Source organism: Bombus impatiens, unplaced genomic scaffold, assembly GCF_000188095.3.
Source record: "Bombus impatiens unplaced genomic scaffold, BIMP_2.2 scf_1293, whole genome shotgun sequence".
NCBI lineage: Eukaryota > Metazoa > Arthropoda > Insecta > Hymenoptera > Apidae > Bombus > Bombus impatiens.
Genome location: NT_177712.1, coordinates 233,932 through 252,691, shown reverse-complemented (window position 1 = coordinate 252,691; position 18,760 = coordinate 233,932). Strand labels below are relative to the sequence as shown.

Below are 18,760 nucleotides of genomic sequence, written 5' to 3'. Positions count from 1 at the left end.
GATTCGAGGGCGGATTTTCAGCTGTAGATTAGGAAATTGGTTCGAGACTGAGATGAGAAGATATGATGGAGATTGGGCGAGCGAGTCGGAGCTTAGGCGACCGCCATATTAGAATATTAGGCTTAGAGGGTCTACGAGGAATACGAATAGTTCGATTGGCGGAGCTGTTCGTCTGCAGAACCAGAGTATTCTACGATCTCCTGCAATTCGATCGGCTTTCGCGAATTCTTTCTTCTTATTATGGGGATAAGAAAGGATATCCTTTATGCGATAGTTTTTAAATGGAATCAGTGGAAAGTGAGGAATTTAGATTAGGAAGAGGGAAATTTAAAATTGATCCATTGAAAATACACCTTGGGGGATAATAATGAGAGTCGAGAGGCTGATGCAAAAAGCGGATAACAATAAAAGCTACAGCCTACGACGAGCATCAAAATTGCAGGAATAAAATGGAAACCTTTAAATATTTATAAAAAATTCAGAAGTATTGTCATTCACGAAAGCCTATAATATGGTGTATAGAAGAATAATATTCAGTATCGCACTTATATTTAGTATTTAACGTTACTCGTTGCACCACATTTCGCCAATTATTTCCCGGTTTTTGTAATCGCCATTTTCCAAAAATATATTCAGCGCTACATCATCATACATAGCAAGATATAAAAATAACCAAACGATCAAAAATATATCCAACAAGATCTCTTATTAATATTCTATTTAATATTCCTTGCGCGACAAATCAAAAAATAAAGTAAAAGTATTTACAAAGTATGATTAGCAAAATTGATTGATTGACACATTGATTAGCAAAAATCCATTAACAGCCTCGAGCTTTACAACATGGCAACGATCGACACTAATTAACGCTTTAACCCGATAAGGGTGAATTTTTCGGTGAAGATGATAAAGAGGCGGCGCGGCGGGTCGATGCTCGAAGAAAGAGATACGCGAAGTGGAAAGTCATTATCGTGACAAAGAAGATCGAGGCAATCGCGGCGAGTTCGAGAAGCCTATCAGTTTTCCACAGGCGGAATCGAGGAAGCCCCCCTCCCCGGCCGTTTCGTGGTGCAGCCACCAAAGTACAGAGACGACTCTCTGCCACGTCTACACCTTTTGTCCGTTCTCACGAGAAAGCTCGTCCAGGCCGTGTGGCTGGCCGAGGTAATTCTCTGGAACGTTGATTCTACGTTGTTCGACCGTGAGTTCGATCAACTTACCACCCACTTTGCTCGTATCCCTTCGAACCCTTTCCATTTGAGGGAAAAAGTCGAGCTCAAAGTGGTCGATTTTTACGGTTTCAGACTAGGATCGTTAATCGACTTGCAGGTTTGGGGAGTACAGAACGTATCAAGATTAATAGGATTTCAGTCTCGAGATTTTTATTTTGATGGCACTGTGATAAAAGTTGGTTATATGTATTTTATTCTATATTTCAATTGCGTGTTAAGAAGAATATACGTTTTATATAATTTCTATTAATTCTAATATATTTGTCTATCAAAGTTGAATAAAATAAATCGAAGAAAAACTATCGTAGTTTCATACTAATTCGCCGTACATTTCAAACGCTGTTTCATTTTTTTCATTTGTTCGATCCTCCAATCTATGTGGACGCCGTTATTGGAACGAAATGTCAATTGTTTGCCGGATCTCTGCGGATCGAATACATTCATTCAAACGCGAATTTCTATTATGTGAACGAAAAATAATAGTAGCGGAAAAAATTGTTAAACTACTATTAGATATATGAATTCCAGTTATATGAATTATTTGTCCGTCGACGAGTTTAGATAAATGGAATTCCATTGTACTTACACGTTAAAAGCAAAATGTAGAACAATGGGAATAATAGTCCAATAACCAACAGGGGATTAGTTCTAACTTCTATAATATTAGAGAAATCTATACAGTTGTCAACGTGTATAATTAAAAACCACGAAAAATAAACTTTAAAATGTCTGTGAAGACAATGCGATTAGAATAAAAAAGAAGAAAGGAGAATAGATTGTATCAAAGTGTACAACTGCGATATCTTTCAAATCTCGCGGTCGTCTCAGGAAGTTTACAGTCCTAGCGAATTTTTTTCGTTTGGACTCGCGGGAAATTTCACGCTCGATCGGTTCGCGATCGATGAACCGAGCACCCTCTCTTTTTTTTTGCCGTTGCCTTGGATCCCTGCCGGGCTAATTTGCACTTCGAAAGATATTCAAGATCGGGAAAAGAGATCAGGACCGCGAGATGAACAACGAGATTATCGACGATCGGCTCGTTTGCCGCTCGAGCGACTCGATAATGCGATCATCTCGGTCGTGGAGCCTCGAAGATGCAGATTTTCCGCAGATTCGAGTCCTTTCTCCGCGACTCACGAGCAAAACGTCAGGAAATGAAAGGGAAAAGATCTTCCTGTTTACGATTGTGATCGAGAAAAGGTGCAACATCATCTGAGATTATACTAATTGCAGAAATTATTGAAAGAAATTGATATCGAGCTTGCAGACGTAAGTGCGTAATTGCTTTTTACATATCTTTTATATATTTTTTAATTGTTTGCTACAATTCATGGTATAGAATTATTTTACTCTTTAATAAGATTTCTGCGTATTTTTATTTTATAATTCATAGTAGTGTTGGATAAAATGTTTTAATACTCTTCAGCGTGTTTATGAGCTTAATATTAATTTTTCAATATCTTGTCGTTTATCGTACATATTCGTGATATAATTCAAAGAATAATTGTGGATACAATCTGCAATAAGCTACGTTACACTCGAATAGGATATTATAAACATTCGATTGCGCATTATAAAAATTTACAAAGACAAATATGAAATATACATGTCTACATACATTGTACACATGATACACATACTAGATACATTGTCTATTTACAGAGACAAATATGAAAATTAACCGTGTCTTTCTCGCTACTTATCCTCGTTTCTAAAAGAAATTTAATTAAATCCGTAGATTCAATCTACAATAATTACTACAATAATTATTCATATGTTGAAACGTACGATAATCAATCGACAGGATCCTCCCCTTTGCAACGAGTTAAGAGTGTCCTTATACTACAAACAGTATAAGGACACTTATACTACAAACAGTATAAGGATACTTAACTGGTTGCAAAAAAATTCTATCGCTCCCGCGATGGCGGTAATCGAATAAGACCATCTTAAATTTCAACGTTTACCAGCAAAACATTCCACGAACGTTTCAACGCTTAATAGACACATTCCCAACAAACGACGAACAAATTAGCACGAAGAGACGCGACTCGTCCCAAGAGAAATAATTCCGATTTCAGTCGTTCCAGGTCGTAACTGTGTTTTTAGTCGGCCGTAAAACGGGGGAAACAATAATTCTCCCCGGCACGGCGTTTTCTCCAAGGTGGTCGTGGAAATGACTTTAATCGCGTCTCGGATCCCGCGGGCTGCTTTAGTAGCCCTCGGGATACCATTATCGTAAATTAGCTCGCTTCAAAGTTGCTTCAAACACCGAGTGGGCTTATTGTTGGACCGGCCCATCCCGGGGTCGTTGTCTTAATTTCGTTCTAGTTTCTTTGTGCACATGCAGGAACTAATTATCGATACTTGGCGAGTTTCCAAACTTTCCACAATACTCCGTTGCTTATATTTCTATAAATTTATTGGAGGCAGAGGGAAGGAAAAAGAAGATGCTCGAATTTTTCCAATGATTGTTCAAAGAAAGGCTCGAACGAGGAAGGCAAACAACAAAGTACGTGATCGAGTTTCGAGATTTCATTTGGCAAATCGACCTGTCTATTAATGCGGTTCGTCATGGCTGTTTGTACCATAAAAAGTATCGCTCCGTTCCTTTTCAACGTAAAATATACGTGTTAGGAAAAAAGAACGAATGAAACTCTTCAGTTTCTTAAAACGAGGATGTCTACCTCGTCATATCGCATGGGATATTAAAGTGAATTAAACAAAATAAAGCAACTTCTGATTAAATTGCCAACAGTTGGAGAGTCACACGGGATTCTCGGATTTTTCATCGTGCGACTGTGAAACTAACACCCTGTATCCCTCGTTAAAATTATCTGCAATTCCCAGATCAAATCTCTTCAAGCTGGGATGGGAAAAAACGATATGAAAAAAAGTATTAACTTTTAATATTCAACTTATTATCCTTTGCGTCTCTCTGCGAGTAGAAAGGGAACTCTCGGCAGACTCGATTTAACCGTATACTCGCTCCACCACACCTTGCACATAAACTTCCAACTCGATTACACCCGTTTCTCCATTTCCAGCAGCTTGCAACTATAAAAATTACCACGTCCGCGAGTAGAAATAAGAACTGCCGTTACCAACGCGCGAAGGCGAAATTCTCCAACCGCGTTACCGAGATGTCGCAAGCTCGACGGGTCTTTGCCACGTGTACGGTTCAGTTCAGATAAGAAGGCAACGGGTAAAAAAAGAAGAAAAAAAAATAAGGAGCGAGATAGAATGAAAAAGAGAAGAAAAGGAAGAAGGAAGGAAAACGATGGCAGTTTGCTTGGTGGCTTGAAAGGCTATTGGCTTGGTCCAGTAAGGAATCCAGAAGGTGCAACTTTGCCAACAAATTGAGTTTAGACCCTTCGAGCATTTCCCTCAATCCCCCTCTACACACGTCTACGATGGATTTTTCCGGAGGGTCAATGGAAATACTCGAACTCGATCCCCTTCGGACGCGATAAACGTCCCCGTGTGGCCAAGTTCCTTCACGCCGTAGGAAAAATGAAGTTGATGGCCTCTTTCCACGATATCGGCACACCGACACGCTTCTCCACTCGGTCTTACGTAATCCTTCCAACGTTGTAAGATCGTATTAAATGAAGGAAAGGTGTTTTGGAATTGGATGTCGTGTCGGAACCTCCGGGGAATGTTCCCTTACGTTTAGTTGCGTTTTTGGTTAACGTTGGTTCATAGGATGCACTGATACGGATTATGGAGTTGTATGCCTTGAAACGATACATTAGACTGAACGTATTCTCGCACACTTGTGTTTCTGACATTTACATATCAATCTATCATCACGTTTATCTACATGCTGATTAATGAGATCCGACGTTTATTAAATTTTGTATCGTTTAAGTATTAGTTTCGTATAGTATTAGGTTGTCCGAAATGTTCCTTTCGTTTTATAAGGAAATAATAGACGCACAATGTTTATTGAATTACGTACGAATATAATAATAGAAATACAACGAAATGGATCATACCTAATTCAATAAAATATAAACAGAAGTTGTTGCTCATTTATTATGACTTTATGAAACGAAAGAAACTTTTCGGGCAACCTAATATTGTAAGTAGCCTGCAGAACGAAGAAGACTACACAAAGTTGATATCTTAAAAATAGAACGTGCAATCTAAACAGAAAAAGTGATTCATTGCAAAATAAGAGTATATTAATAAACGTCTTCTTTTCATACTCAGATCGTGTGAGAGAATTCCACGGAAACGCTTAATATTTTACGTTCGGCCGTGAAAATAATCGATGTAACGTCAATATCCTGGAACTCTTGTAAACTTGTGCTAGCGTACCATCAAGAATTTAGACGCGGGTTGCACGTAGTTAAGGAGTTTCACTTAGCGTACATCTTAGTTTGAAGCAAGCAACTTATCCTAAAGGAACCTCTTTATCCAGGAAGACCCACGTGAACGCCACTCGTCAACGGCGTACCGAGTTCGCCTGTTCTGTAGATAACGAGATGAACTTTCGGCTACTCTGCAGGTAGTCTAAGTGATACATGGATCATTAGGGAAACTAGTCTTACGGTTATCATCCGTTCAGCCTGATAATCCTGCTTGCACTCGATTAACCTCGTTCTCTATCAACATCAAGCTTGGGTATTATTCAAATGGTATATTTGAAAAATGATTATTTGAACAATAATACATTATTTTATTTGACCGGAGTGAGGGTAACGGCGGATGTAAACGAAGAATGGGAATGAAAAGACTGAACTGAGAATATAGAGAAAATAAAAGGAACAGAAGTTAGAGTTGGCAAGTGTGAATGGATAAGAAAATGTATGGAGAAGTGAAATGAAAGTTTGGGTGAAAGAGAAGTGAGAAAGATAAGAAGGTGAAATATGGGAAAAGAATTGAGTGAGAACGGAGAATAAGGTAGAGAGAATGGTTAAATGAAGGCAGAAAGAGAGCTCCGCTCCGTACGTAGAGTAACACACAAAAGGAGATGCAAACGTTCAACCAAAAGAGGAAATAATCGAAGAATACTGGACGAAAGAGAAGATTGTGTTTCGATGGATAAATGGGAAAGTTTTTGGAAAAGATAGCGAAAATTTGGAGAAAAAGAGGAAAGTGAACAAAATGTTGAGATATACAATGAGAAAACTGACAATGTGGGATGAATAAGGTAAGGAATAGTTAGATGAGCTAAAAGGGAACAGAAAGATCTCTATTTCGTAAATGGTAATACGAAGAACAAAAGATCGTGTTTCAGGAACGGAGTGGAAAAGTAAATTAGGCAGCTGCTTCAGGATGAGAAATCGTAGGTTGGATTCCAGTTACCTCAAGACAGCTCATTTTTCTTTAAGGGCCAAGAGGAGCCTTTGGAGGTATAAGACTTTAAGCGAAAAGAAATAAAAGACAATTTAATAAGAATTTAAAGAGTAAACTAGATACGATAGAAGCGTGCAATGAAAGCACAACGAAAAGAAAAAAAAAGAAAAAGAAGAAAAAAGGCGGGACTAAAAATGTAACAAAGACGGTAGAAAGGATGTAATAAAAATAAGGTAAAAGACAGAATCACCACGAAGGGGAAAGGGCTTTGCGAAAAGGCTTTGAAGGTATAAAAACACCGATAACAAAAGGCGGATTTAAAAAAGCAAATAAAAGCAGGACATATAAAAAAAAATCACACATAGTGAAAGAAAAACAGGTTCTACATAAGTGAAAGAAAAACGGATTCTACACAAGGAGCGAAAGGCGGGAAAATAGAATACCGTTTAAGAGAAAATGAAATGAAAACAAGTGAAAAAGAAAGTGAGATAATCGTGCAAAAGAACTAGACAGAGGAGGATTAACCGCGTAATTGCGCACAGTTATTCGAGCGTCCGTCGTGTAATTAACGCACCCTATTAACACCTACGTACACAGTCTCATGCTACAATTAACTCCGAACGGTTTAGAACTAACGCACAAACACCAGAGAAGCTTCGTTGCAAAACTACTTCATCACATCCACGTGAGACACACGTCCGCTATATCCTCCTTAAAATAATTTCTATAGAAATCACGAAGAAACAATTATTTATTTAAAAGTATCGTTATTATTGAAAAAAGCCTCGATATTGGTCAGAAATCTGTCAACAATATGTACGTGGTTATTAACTATAGAAATAATAAATGCCTCGATATGACAGATTTCAATATTTGTATTTTTGCTGTTTGCACATTAAAACCATGCAAAGTACTTGCTGTTGTAATGTTTTCTTTTCATTACACCGCTTCAATCGTTTATCGTACGAGTTTTTCCATGAGCAGAGGAGCCTTTGAACGTTGTATGTAATTACTGCTTTAACGCTATGTCCGAAGCAAAATGTTAAAATATCGAACAAGGTTCATATTCAGTAATTATGTAATTTGGAATTAAAGTTAGATTTAATTATTCAGTATTATTTAATCCTTAACGCTAAATAAAGCGATGACTTAATTATGATCATTTATATGTAGCGTACGTATTTAAATATACATTAAAAATTGCTAGTTCAAATATTAATAATAATGAAAGAGAAATAAATGGAATCAGTTTCTCACTGTTATTCCTCCAGCACTCGTCAATTACGAAGTTTCCGATAAAAGGAAACGAAATAATTGTTGTTATAGGTCGATAGCTCGTCGTTCTGCCCGGTAATTTTAGCGCCGACTGGCCGAGAACTCGAGCCAGCCTCGTTCTAATTTCAATTCCGTTGTTTCTTCCGATACGAGGCGACGTGGTCGGACAAAAAGGGAAACTATCTCAAGAAAGACGGTTCGAGCGCGAATATTCACTCGAAACGAGACTTCTTCCTCTTCTGCGGACTTCCGGTTCCCGCGACGTTTCATGGAAATTCAGATTATTTCAGTCGACTCGTAAAACTAGGTTCAAAGATTCTATCGGGTGTTTTCAGATAATTCTTTGGGTTGAAAAAAAGAAAAAAGAAATAGAGAACGATGGACGAAAAAAGATATCCCCTTATACCCTGTCTCGTTATTTTTCATTTTAAAGAAGGGAAGGGAAGATAGTTTACGAGCAATGTGAGATATTAGGGCGATTTAGGATCTTCTGATGGGATGCTCAGTTATCTCGTTCACCGGTTTTGTTCAAACTTCGAACACTGGTAAATTTCGTTACTTTGTGTATAAAATTAAATATTTAATACCTTTTGAGCAGATACTCATGATCAAAGTTTTATCGCGTCGAAGTATTATAAGTGGTAACTTGTTCAACTTATCGATTCAACCGTCAACTAACCCAGCAACGAAACTTTGATCTCGAACAGACCGTGGATATTTATGCAAATTCATACTTTTACGAATATAATTTGGAAAAATGGAACTATATAGAACTCGTACGTTGTAGTATATAGAATTATACTATGTAGAATCTTGTACATTTTTTCGAATTTTCCATAAATGCATAGAAAACATCACGAATATCCCGAAAGTATTCAACATCCGATTCTATAATGAATTATTTTTAAACAGAATGAAATTTTCTAGCACCCAATGTTTCGATGAAATCGATAAGCCGAAGGTTGTACACCCTCCCTGTTGGGATATTAGAGGCAATGAGCGTCTCATTCAACATATTCTAATTTTGATAAATCGATTCTGGAGTAATTTCCATGTTTCTTCGAGATCCCTGGGAAACTGATCCTTCGTAAGGTTCCCTCGCGAATATCTAGAAAAACGAAATCTTTGAAGGAAAAGTAATCTAAGAAGGACCGTACTTTAGACAGCCATGAAATAATTATGACCTACTCAACCTTCGTCATCCCGAATTCATGCGACCTCGAATGGCTTCGTTCTGCGTTAAAAGGATCCCGACTTCGACTTTTAAATCACAATCCCCGCCATTCTTCTGTTCGACAAATCGCTCCACGATTTCCCTACGACGAGCAAGCGTTCCCCTCGCGTTATCCATTCACCATGACCCAGACAGACAACGAGGATAAAGAAGAAACTGGTTTTCATCCCCCTAGGTGGGTATCAGTCGCGACTCAATATCGATCCCCGGCGTCATAATCTCGCAAATTATTCGCGCCTTGATGCACGCGATCGAACGACGTGCAAATTATTTCCGTTCCAGGCCTCGATTTAAACCACGCCACGAAATTTTCAGCCACCCCTTTTGTCCCTTTTCCGATGGCCTTTAAAGCGGAGTTTCGGCGAATAAAACACATGGGACAGGGCCGGGCCAATTATTCTCGCGAGTCACGAAAAAATGGGATCCACGAGAACTCTGCGTCTGACAAGTGATTAATTCTTTCAGCCGGCAAGAAGCGTCCCCGTGACAGAGAATCCCTGAGAGCCCCGAACGATCCGGGATATTCCTGGTCTCGTCGTCTAACTCCCCCAGCTCGCCGATTTATGAAACTTTATCCTACAATTTTCCACCTTGTTCTTCCTGCTTGCAATTGAAACGATTTCTTTATCTTCTGTCTCTTCTATTTTTTATTATATCTCCGTTTTCGTTTCTAAACTATCATTCACGATTATTCGTTTCAATCGCCTGCCGTGGTTATTCGAAGATAAAACAGATCATCGGACGTGTTGTTTAACAAACTGGAAAATTCCCTGTCAATTTCTTACAATCATTTGCTTTCCATTTATCGAGTAAAACTTCTCGGATGTAATATTTCGTACTGTATTTTAAGAACTCGCACGTTTCACTTACCAAAGATAACCGTAACAGCCGTAATTACGTAGAGATAATTTCAAGCAGAAGGTAATTATCGAAGTTTAACCTTAACTTCACTCTCTTACGACGAAACTTTGATTACATAATCTGAAAGGAACATACACCGTTCTGTTGAAGAATCAACTTGGGAATCTCCTTAGAAAGACGCAACCGATATTAAAAATCGTAACTCTGACGAACGATCAAGTTTTTTCCATTATTTTCATTCTCTTCCCATTAATTTTCATCAGACGGAGGGGAAGAAAAGAAATAAAAGGAAGGGATGAAAAATTTCTGACAGAAGGAATCGTCGAAAATTCACACGTAATACACTGTCTGTTTTCGGTATATATCATTTCTCGCCGCAGAAAGAGAAACGAAGAGCCATTTTTCGCCCCGTTACGCCATTCCTTGCCATTTTGAACAACGATAGATCAGACAACCGACCGTCTACGTTGACGTGAACGAATGAAGGCCAATCCCGAAGATCTGCACGCGTGCAGCACTCGTTCGCACATCGAACTGTCTGCCTCCTTATTTTCCATTTCACCACCAGATTTCTCTTACTAATAAAATTCAATCGTTTCCACCGAACGATAAGCGTTGATGCTCTTTATCGAACGACGTATGTTTCAGCTACGGGGATGATAACTTTACAACCATCGTATCCACGGAAAGATAACTATTTTCATGGGAAAATGGCGTTCGTAAGGAGTACGCGGGGAGATAAGTTCGCGCTGTTCTCACGGTAAAATTGCGTTTTCGCAAATAAAGATACCTCGGAATATCGTATTTCGCGTCACGTTGCGATAGCAGTTTGTAAATATCGACGTAGACATTGGAAAATTATTATTTTTCTTCTTGAATTTAAGAAATTAAAGTCGCGCGAACTATAAACTGATAAAAATATGTGGATATAAAACGAATGTGCACCTATAATTATAATATATCGTTCGTACGATTTACATTTTTAATCTCTTTGTATCTGGAGATATTTTACGTCGTACATTTTTCTAACTGTATCTCGTTTCCTTGAAAATCATAGAAAGATGACGTGACAAGTCCATTTTTGCTGACTTTTATATTTTAATGTTATTCGATATTTTAGCAATTTTGAAGAGTACAAAAAAGCACATGTTTACGTACAAAATCAAAGGAAAAGACAATTTTAATCGAAATCGACAATGTACGGAATTTTTTCATTCTTTCTCTGTGAAAAAGAGGAATATTGTAAGACAATATAAAAAGTTTATGTAAAAGATAATGTAAAGTCACCTAACTCTTTATGAGAAGTTTCTTCGTGCTGGATGAATAAAAAAGGAAGTATTTGCAATATCGATGATGTACCGACACGAAGGCAAAGGATGATCGTGGAAAGGTTTGCGAATTGGCAAATTCGTTTGTTCCTTTAAAGCAAATAGCCTTTATGGGAGTTAAAACATAGGTCCGTTTTAACGCGTGTAACGATGTCTGGTCATTACGCGGCTTCGCCCCGGGGAGACTCGGTAACAGAATGGCGAGCCGAACGACTCGATTCAACGACGAAGACAAAATATTCACCCCTGAACCACAGTTGTCGTTACAAACGAGCCACCCTTTCAACCCAGCTGCGAAAACATCGCTCGGAACTCGTGTCTGTTATGTCGTTGCGGTTGAACGAGTTTCTAGGAAAAATTGAGTAGAGATGGAGCGAAAAAAGAGATTGAAGGTGAATGGTAAGAGATTAAAAAAAGTCACTGAATATGCGAGCGATTTATTACAATTTAAATTCAGAGGATCTATCATCGTCTGTGATATTCCTTTAATTATTTTAGAGTGATACTAAAAGTACGAAGAGTGATCGAAATGATCACAGATCATTATTTTATACGACAGTTTACACAATTTAATTTCTCTTGCGTTACTTTTTTGATACTGCAATTTTTTCTGCCTTTCTATATTTTGTTAGTCGGTTGTTGTAACGCTAAGAAAGACTCTAAGTGTGGAGAGTATAGTGACAGTAGAGTGTTATGAAATTTATAATGTAGCAGAATAATGTAGATTTTCAAATAATCAAATTGCAAGTATCGTACAAAAGACAAATTTTGTCTAGTTTCAACGCCAACAAAATAGAGATTTAGAGAAAAGTTCATGAATAATTTTAATCAATTTTTCCACGTATAGCATAATCATTGTAGCATAGTTATGGTATACTAGAAACTCCAGCCCTTGTGTATCTAATAATATCTCAGCAATGAATAATATTGACGAATTATCAAGTTACAAATTATAACAGAATTTTACAATTTCACGTAAAATGATCAAATGACTCGTAGTTTGTAAAATTATATTTACATCTATTATTGCTGATCTTATTACTGCTATGCGCGAAATTTTATTGCCACTAATAACTCGTAAGATTTCACTGATAATATTAGTTGCATTGTACAAGAAGGCATCTTGAAGTAAAAGATAGAATGAAATAGCAAAATGAAAGTCGCCAAAGGATGAATAAATCGGACTCGAATGCTTGCTGTTGTCCTTATTTACCTAATTTCTGCCGCGGCGGTAGCGGGTGCAAGTGCATCGCCCCCTTTCTGATATTGCATTTTGGAGGATGTCGTTCAAGTGGATGCAATTTGCCATAACGACCACTCACGATTTTTGCCACGGACCGAACACTTCGAAATCCCAGCGCGCGCGATTCTTACATTAGATGAGAGCATTCAGTTCAGCGAGATTGAACTTACACCTTTAATACCCGCCCCTTTCATTAGGTTTCATTAAATTTCTCAACGCGATCAGCTGAACCCGGTACCACCTTTCGTGCTCTAATACGTTCGAAAGAATGGCAAACGGAATGTTCTGTTCTTCTCACTATCGATCTTTTCCGCTCTGATAGAAAGGCTCAAAAAGTAGCTGGGGAAAATGTCTGAACTGAAAATTTACGTCGATCATGATGAAAACTTGATCGTTTATTGATGTGTGGGCTATGAATTTGTACGCGAATACATACCTTTGTGAGCATAAAAATAAAAGTTAAATATTATAAGGAGTACTTTACTGTGGATACTCTGGGTTCTGCCCAAATTTTAAATAAACATAAAATACCTCACAAAGGTTTACTAACATTTTACCAATATCATCTTTGAGTAAATACTATTGTATATCCTTTTTATAAAGTTATTTCTTTTTTTTTGCAGTAGATTCACTTGTTAATCCAACGTGAGGTTCATCCTTCGGACCTAAATCTCCCTTCTTAACTCTTTGAACTTCAGACAGATTCTTATGGAACATACGACATAAATAAGCGGCTACAACCATAATGTTCCTTTGTATAGAAGTGGTCCCAAGCTTTCCCAACTCCACTATATATTTATATTATTAAATTTCTAACAACGCTGGTAAATCCCTTTTAAAGGCATACAATTTTTCTTCCAAACATCTGAATACCAGAATACGACGTAACAGAAATCAATTTACCAAAGTTCCAGTATCTACCAATTTCGCTCCTAAATCTGTATCTACCATCCCTAGATCCAGACATAACCGTTAAATAATAACTCTCAGTATTAATGATACTCGGACTGATTGAACGTTACTTAGAAAAACGCGAGACCACAGATGAGGAAGATATTGCAAACATTCAACCACGAGAGGAGCATCATCCCCAAACACAGACAAACATGGAATCAAAACTCAATCAAGACGGGGTTTATTTTTCCATCCGCGGGTCAGAGTATCCAGATAACGTTCCGTACAAACGGACAATCGATCTTTCATCGATGGCCAGAGAGTCGGTGGCAATTATTCTCAACGAAGTAGCACGTTTCCGGCAATTTTCGTGGACTGGTACGCCGTCTCGAATCGAGTAGCGTGGCCTGATGACTCGTACATCTTTCTCTCTCTCTCTCTCCTCCTCCCCTCTACCTCCCTTTGTATATCACCTATATACGGGTATATGCAGGTGTTTGACTCTATGTCACTGTACGTGTGTGTATGTGTGTATGTGTGGAGCGACCCGATGAGGGTGGAGGGTCGTCGGTGTAAAAGCAACGACCGGAGCTGACCTGAATCCACGGCCGGGGCGATGAAAAGGGAGCAACAAAAGCTGCGCGCGGGACGAGGACGAGAGTGAAAATACGGAAAATAGGCCGTTGTGCAGGGCCACCTTGTGGAACTATTTTGCGGAACGTCGATTCCTGAGCCCTACCTGCCGAGCAAACCGAGGAAAATCTGTAACCTGTAGCCGGACAGTTTAGAAGCTAACCAGCCGCCTTTTTTACTCCCCAGTCCTGTCGATAACGATGCCCTCGTGATTCCTTCTTTGGCTAGATAAATGGGACTGCAGTCTCCCGCCGCTTTTTATCTACTTTTTTATCTTGTTTTTCGCAAAGAATATCTGTAGATGCTGTAGATATACGTAGAGGATGTTGCTTTTAAGAATGTTCTACTTTTGGATAGTTTTAGGTTGCGGTCAATCGGACAGAATCGATAACAAGAGATTCGTTGAAATTTGTTTTAATCACTGTTTAATTATATTCCAGAAATTGATTTCTAATTTTTACTATCTCGAGATAGGATACACACGAGAAGAATAAAACCTTCGAATTTTCAACGTCACGAATCACACGGAATCATTTGCAGCCAGCTCAATAATTCGAAGGAGATTAAAAGGAGCTACAACGAAAGTTCAATAAAAGCACACGTGTTTAGGTTGAGTAATAAGTTTCATCGCTTTTTCTTAAAACAACACGTCACGTATTCTATCTAATCGTGGAGTAATTTATTTTAAATATATATATCTTTTATCAAAAAATTCAAATACCTATACATTCATTAAGCAATTCTTAAACATTTTTTTAAATAAACTACGCTAGCGAAAAATGAGCGAGCTTACCGACTTAATAATTCGCATGCGTTCCAATTATTAATTTCCAAAAGTTCGAGTCTCTCGAAACAGTCCGAAAAGTTCGGTATGTTTTCGAGTGGCTAAAATTAAACTCGAAAGATCCACGAGAAACCGGAAACAAACGATGGCTCTTGGGACAAACGGAAGCCTAGAGTCCGTTGTAGGACAGCGATATAATCCTCCGTTGGAAATTGCGTAATTAATATGTGCTCCAATTAAGTGTACGACTCTGCTCGAGAGTTTCCATACTCGATGAACCATTTGTCCATTTCGACACGGCCCGTGGATAATTATTTCCAGCCGAGAATCATCGTTATCGTGGCTGCGTCGTTATCGTCCCCTTCCATCGTCATCAGTCGATATATATCTCGCACGGAATAATCATTCTCTATCAGACAGCAAGATCAAATCAACTCATTCTCGTCTAAATTAATGTACCGTGGTACCGCGTAATCATACTTTAAATGCTCTTCGAACGTCGCCTCGCGTTATTTAAATCGACGTTTGAACAAGAAACAACGAAAGTTTAAACGAGAGGAAAAGAGAGAAGTTGGAAATCTGTCAGGAAACTTGCTACTTAACAGTTACCAACGAACGATGGTTTTCATGCACCGTGGAATGAAAGACGCTGGATGAAACGAGGGGCTCTGTGGGAAAGTGGTACAAGTGCAGTTTTTTTTACTAAAACGAGATAAGTACAGGGAAGGATACAGAGTACAGGTACCGTGCAAAGGTCTCAAGGTGCTTTTACGATAGTGAATTATAACAGCAACTAATTATATTTATTTTTAGAAAATATTTACACGTAGCGTTACGCGGGAAGAAATTTTAGAAAATTTTCTTTATGGTGCTATCTATGTTTGTTTGTAGCTTCCTCTGGCTTACAATTTTTTACGAATTTTTTATACATATTACCTACGATAGCGCTCTTATAATGCCAACTAATTATATTTATTTTTTAAAAAGTATTTGCTTGTAGCGTTATGCAGAAAGAAATTTTAGAAAATTTTCTTTATGGTACCATCCTTGTTTCTAGCTTCTCTTAGTTTGAAATTTTTAGAAGTGTGTATTACCTACGTTCTACGATGGCAATTAATTTTATTTTTTTTTTTGGAAAATATTAACAAGTGATGTTATACAAAAAGAAATTTTTTTAATTTTCCTTATGCTCGTTCGTATCCTCCTCTCGGTTAATAAAAATTTTTTATTAGATGAAATCAAAGATTTTTTCATTCAACCCCTTTTTATCTAAATATTTCAAATGCTTATTGGAAAATATTTTCTTGCTTTTTTTCTTCTTTTGTTTGTTTTATGCTTTACTCTTTTTTTCGTGAGTGTTTTGAATGGAGAATTTGAAGCGAATGTTGACAAGAATCTTTTTATTGTTTTATTGGTGATAGTTTCAGTTGGCAAGTTTGAAATGGATGTAAAAAAGGAAGAGATCAAGTTTGTGAGAGATTATGCGCGAAAATAGAAAACCGTAAAGTAAAGTAAATTTTTTATATCAAAATTATAAGTTAAATATATGCGTATTTAAGATATTTACATAACTGGAAGAAACTTGAAATCATATTTGCTTATGTTCAAGTATTTTCGTGAAACATAAATTGCAGGATAATAATATGTTTAATTATTTTACATCCTTAAAGGAAACGTCTCCCTTCTTGAAATAGAAGCTCGTTAATGGAATCGTCACTTAGCTTCTTAGAATTATCCTAGAGCGATTATTTGACGGATCTTGAAAATAGTTGAAGATGAATCGAATTAGAATGACGTTTGCAAGTTTAACGTATCATGAGAGTCGTCCAAGGATCCAAAATTATAATAGTTATAATTTTCGTTAAAGATAAAATAATCGAGAATAAAACGTTATCAGTTCCCTATATAGTTAAGAGACGTTCAACCTTTACCATTAGATTGCTAAAACGTGACCTATGACCTAATATTGGAAATCAACTATTTCGGAATACTAAATGTAACTTTAAATACTGAAACGATATGAGTATTAAACCAATCAAGAACAAACAAAGATGAAAGAAAGTTTAACAAAAATAAGTCCAGTAAATGTGACAAACTCTTCTCAAGAATTTATTTTATTATTTTATTATTCCAATAAAGTGAAACGGATAAAGCAAGAATAAAAGAAAATTAAGTTCTTGAGAAGACTCTGCCAATTCTTGGCTTTATCTCAAAAACACTAAAAGTTTACAGTTAACGATAAAACTGTATCACATTAATTTAAAAGTTAAAAGGCTACGGTTAAGGGGATATTCTGTTTATACCACAGAATACGAAAGGCCTCAGGGAATGTGCAAAGAATTCTATTCACGTTTCGATTGATTTATCGCAGGACTAGTTTGGATTAATATTCAATGCTGTTATGCTTAATGTCATATTTCATTTAATTGACGACGCTATAATGCTGCAGTAATGTAACATAATTTTGGGCAAAATGATTCAGCAATTATCAACATTAAAGATTGACAGATGATTAATTACCTACAGCACCATTATCTAACGATATATCATCATCATTGACAACTCAAAAAATTAAAAAAATTTAAACTTCCAAGCCTAGCAACTCTACAAAAATCGAACAGTTGAAAAATTAAGGCTCCCCAAATCTAACAACCCTCTATAATTATCTAAAAAATTGAAAGATTAAATGTACCAAACGTAAGCCTAAATCATTACAGCGAAAAGAAAAAAACTTTCCCCAACTAAAATTCTCTCATATTCTGAAAGCTGTGTGCATTTTCACCCTCAAACTCGATAACTCGGAGTCATTGCAACGACCAAGCAGCTCGCCATCGGAAGTACAAAAAACAAAGAGGCGCTGCTTCCGTGTTGACCAATCCACTTTCCGCCAGCCGTACTTGTGTCTCGTTTAACCACAGCTTGTGTACCAAACGAATAAGCATCATCAACGTAGTCCAGTCGCTGCGTAAAGTGGTAATCGATGTTGAACCCACGGACGTTTGCTAACGTCTCCGCTACACACAACCATACGACACACATTAGACACACACATGAGCACACATGCTCTAATACAAAGACGGGCGCGTCTGGTTTTCTTGGACACTGGTCTGACCGCGAAAAGCTCACGATCATTAACCAACCGATTGGTAATTTAATAAAACGCGCTTGTTCGTCGAGCTGAGCTCCTTTCTTCGTGACTTCGCCATGAATTTCCAATTTGGATAAAATATCGTTGAAAAGGGAACATTGAACGTTGAAGTTCGGAACGAAAAATGTACGGTACAGATGCGAATGTATGAAGATACCTGATCCTTCTAATAGGCGCATTGATATTAATTTTCTCAAGAATCTTTGAACAATGTACGAGTAATAAAAATAAGTCATGGACAGCGACCCTTTTTTGTACATTTAAATTTCTTGCAAATTTATACTCATTGTAATACTTTTGATTATAACAAAACGATTTTGATTATAATAAAATGATTACAACATAGATACGTGTTTCAGTATTTACTGTTGTTGCATCACCATGAAATCTATTTGTATGAAAAGAGTACCTAATATCGAGATATTCGCAAAACGTCGGAACAAAAGCGCAATGTATCATACTGTGAAAAACACGATCGAAAGCCGAAGAACTACAAGACAGCTACATTTATGACACGATTTTGGAAGTAGGGCAACCTTCTACTCGGCGGTCAAATGAAACTATCATAAAAAAGGTGTCGAAAAGGTGAATCTTACGCTGATTGAGGATCGAAAGGGGGCAAATTGAAGTTTCGAGGTGAAGCAGCGATCTGCCTTCTAAAGCACTTTGAAAGTATAATTCTGAGGGTCCGTAAAATCGAGCCCGGCTCGTTCAGTCTAATGGAGGCGTCCACGCTTTTCAATTTGTTCGAGCAATTTCCTTTCCCCCTGTCGAGCATCCACCCTTATTCGGATAGGTTCACCTACGAAACGAGTTACTCGCGT

At 37.5% G+C, this 18,760-nt stretch overlaps 1 protein-coding gene across 3 annotated transcripts in view; it reads right to left on the bottom strand.

The window, feature by feature from the left end:
* The window catches only part of LOC100746196 (acetylcholine receptor subunit alpha-like), a 102,388-nt gene that overhangs the window by 59,319 nt on the left and 24,309 nt on the right, over positions 1–18,760 (bottom strand). The window lies entirely within an intron of this gene.